Source organism: Mastomys coucha, unplaced genomic scaffold (genome assembly GCF_008632895.1).
Source record: "Mastomys coucha isolate ucsf_1 unplaced genomic scaffold, UCSF_Mcou_1 pScaffold16, whole genome shotgun sequence".
NCBI classification, from domain to species: Eukaryota; Metazoa; Chordata; class Mammalia; order Rodentia; family Muridae; genus Mastomys; species Mastomys coucha.
The window spans coordinates 92,907,125-92,910,946 of record NW_022196898.1 but is presented as its reverse complement, the minus strand read 5'-3'; the positions used below and the strand labels follow the sequence as shown (position 1 = coordinate 92,910,946).

General features: G+C 40.9%; 1 long non-coding RNA gene across 2 annotated transcripts in view; it reads left to right on the top strand.

Annotated features, from left to right (window-relative positions):
* The window catches only part of LOC116093907, a 9,589-nt gene extending 7,560 nt beyond the window's left edge, over positions 1-2,029 (top strand). For both annotated transcript variants that reach the window (XR_004119890.1, XR_004119891.1), the window contains exon 4: positions 1,920-2,029. This is a non-coding gene — a long non-coding RNA (uncharacterized LOC116093907). The remainder of the gene's footprint in view (positions 1-1,919) is intronic.
* The last annotated feature ends 1,793 nt before the right edge of the window (positions 2,030-3,822 follow it).

Genomic DNA, 3,822 nt, shown 5'->3' with positions numbered 1-3,822 from the left:
AGAGAGAGAGAGAGAGAGAGAGAGAGAGAGAGAGAGAGAGAGAGGGAGAGGCACATGTGAAGATCAGAGAACGATTTGTGTTCAGTTCTCTCCTTCTACCATATAGAGATTGAACTCAGGCTGCCACCAGGCTTAGTGGCATGTGCATGTGGTCGTTTGAATAGGAATGGTCCCACAGGTTCATAGATTTGAATTTCTTGGTCCTAGTTGGTGGACTGTTTAGGGAAAGATGGAAGGATGGCCTTGAAGGAGCAGGTGTGGCCTTGCTGGAGGAAGTGTGTCACTGGGGGTAGGAACAGGTCTAGGGTCAGTGGTGAGCTCAAAAATGTATTGTTTAATCTCCATGTGTTCATATAGCTTCTTTTGTTATTGACATCAAATTTTATTCTGTTATGATTTGATAATATCAAATTATTTTAACTTTTATTTTTTTGATACTTGTTGACTTGCTTTATGGCCAGGACACAGTCTGCTTTGGACGAAATTCCTTGGCTTACTAAGAATCTCCACAATCTGTAGCAATTGTTGGGTATGATATGTCACAGTGTTTATCAAAGCCATTTCATCTGCGGAGCAGTTTAACTCTGAAGCTTCTTTTGCTGATGTGCTTGCATGTCCTGTGTATTACGGAGAGCGGTGTGTCGAGTGTATTGGTGCCTATTTTTTTATGCCCAGCAGTGTTTAGTTTATGAAACTGGGTATGCTGGATACACATTTGGTGAAGAACTATTTAACATCCTTCTATCTTCTTACTGTATTTCCCATTGTTTATGCTTAGTAACCTTTTTCGCTTCTAAGATTGGCTTGCATTGTATTTGTCAGATAAGAGTGATCTTTCCTGCTTGTTCCTTATACCCTCTTGTTCAGAGTATACTCCATCCTACACACACACACACACACACACACACACACACACACACTATGCATATATACAATACATATGTACATATATACAATATATACATATATACACATACACACTATATATATGTATATATGTATATATTACTATGTACATATACATACATATATGTATATATATATGTATATATGTGTACATATATGTATATGTAAATATATTATACTCTCATTCTCTTGTTTCAGATTTCCTGGGACTAGGGTAGGAGGAGTTATCCACCATGCCTACTCTGTTGAAATCATTTAGAGTCTGATTCATTGTTGGTTGGTATTTACTGTTTCCTGACCTGGCTTGCAGGCCAAGTTATTCGGGGGAGCGAGGAGGACCACAACCTGGAATAAGAACGGGCGAGAGAGAAGACAGGACTCAAGGAAGCATTGCTTGTCAAGAGTTGTTTACTTAGTGGAGCAGAGCATATTCAAAGCAAAAATCTTGGAGGGGAGGGGAAGAGGAAGAAGGGAAATGGAAGGTTACAAAATCTTCTGGGGTTGAGCTCCAGGGTGACAGGTGGGGAGGGGGTGGAGATCCTTGTGATTGTCAGGCAGGATGTTAATCTCAGGGTTCTCAATTAGCTGGGGCAGGATGTTTATCTCAGGGCTCTCATGGTTCCCAACAGTTTCCTATCATTTTATTCACTATTTTTGTTTTGTTTAAATGGTATTTTTCTTGTTCTCCTGTTGACCTTAGGAGCTCTTTGGCTTACTGAGGTGAATATGTTAGTTTATTTTCTTGGTTCTCTATTGTTCATCTGTTGTTTCTTGAGATGTTGCTATCTTTCTGGGCTCTAACAGTTTGAATATCTAAATGTTTCTTTCTCTTCTATGGGTATAGTTCCTTCTGGTATCCTCCACAATGCTGGGTTGGTGGTCATGAACCATTTGTTTTTGGTATTGTTGTGGTTAATCTTAGTTGTCAATTTGTTTGTATCTCAGACCAACTAAAATCCAAGTTGGGGCTGGAGAGATGGCTCAGTGGTTAAGAGTGCTTGTGGCTTTTTCAGGAGACCAGAGTTCAGTTCCCAGCCACACGGAGTTCCTAGCTTCATGGACTGAACAACCACTCGTAACTCCAGTTCAAGGGGACCCAATCTTCTGTACTCTGAGGATACCAGGCAAGCATATATATACCTACAAAAACACTAATATACTTAAAACAAGAATAAAAAAGTCCAGTGTCCAAAATAGACCAAAAAACTCCAAGCTTCTGGATACTCCTGAAAGGGACTTTTTTCTTTTTGTTTCCTTCCTTTCTTTCTTCCTCTCTCTCTTTCACTCTCTTTCTTTCTTATTTTATTTTTATTTTTATTTTTATTTTATTTTTTTTTTATGTGTATGAGTACACTGTAGCTGTACAGGTGGCCCTGAGCTATCATGTGTGTGGCTGCTAGGGATTGAACTAAGGACCTCTGCCGGCCCTGCTCGCTCCGGCCCAGCTCGCTCTGGTGTAATTCACTGTAGCTGTCTTTAGATGAACCAGAAAAGGGCGTCTGATCTCATTAAGGGTTGTTGTGAGCCACCATGTGGTTGCTGGGATCTGAACTCAGGACCTTCAGAAGAGCAGTCAATGCTCTTACCCGCTGAGCCATCTTGCCAGCCCCCACTCTCTTTCTTTTTTGAGAGAGGAATTCTCTGGGCTTTTCTGTACAACAGGACTTAGCTTTTCTTTGTAAACCAGACTGGCCTTGAGTTCAAAGAGATCCTCCTGCTCTGCCTCCCTGTAAATGTTAATGTCACTTGTATTTCCTCAGATGAAGTGAGATGATGAGAGGCATACCTGAGCTGTTCAAATACATGGCTTGGGCTGAGCCTAGAGCATTTCCTTCTCTGTTCTATCCCTAGGCCTGTAAGCTTCTAGCCTCCTTACAAGCTGACTGATTCAATACAGCTTTTCTTGATTTCTGCCTGAATTGCTCTGCCTGTTTTCATACTAATTTTGGCAATATGTTCTAATCTTCTGGCTCATTCGCATTCTCTGGCTAGTTATGTCTTCACCTGTGTTTAGCTTGTTCTCTCTGTAATCTGTCTCTGTAAAACTGTCACACACACACACACACCACTCACCACACATCACGACCATACTTCTCTCTCTCTCTCTCTCTCTCTCTCTCTCTCTCTCTCTATTCTTAAGTAGTCTCTTTTTCTGCTGTTCTCATGTGAGTTGGATGTATCTTATCTCTGATTCATTCTGTCAAATCTTTCTTTGACTCATCACTTTGTCTGCCCTTCAATTAGAAGTCACTTTCAGCTATGGCCACTTCCTTCTACAAAGTAACCTTACCTTCATTGTTAAGGATTAAAAGTATGTACTAAGGGCATGTCTGTATTTCAGTCAGATTATGCTGTAATCTAGGTCTTATCTGTGTTCTGGCTGGATCATATATTTGAATGGGATCCCTTACCAGAGCAGCCAAGTACTGGGATTAGAGGCATGTGCCACCATGCCAGACAATTTTCTTAATGATTATTTAAACAGAAATATCCACCCTAAATCTTGGCATCCCACAAAAACAGACATGAAAGGAGGAAATTTTGCATTTTACTTGCTTGCGTTCACTGTCAGTAACCAGTTCATCTGTTCTGCTGCTGAGACATTCCTGGCATTAGAACAAACTTCTTCAGGATTCTAACAGAGACTAAGGATCGATAGTTTTGGGACTCCACCACCAGACTGAAAACACAGATATATCCAGCTTCATTGACTGAATAACTACCAGGTTCTTGGCCGTTTGAATAAGAGTGTCCCCATTGGCTTATATGTTTGAATGCTTGGTCAGCAAGGAGTAGTACTATTTGAAAGGATTAAGAGGTGTGGCCTTGTTGGAAGAAGTGTGTCACTGGGTGTACTGGCTGGTTTTGTGTGTCAACTTGACACAGGCTGGAGTTATCACAGAGAAGGGAACTTCA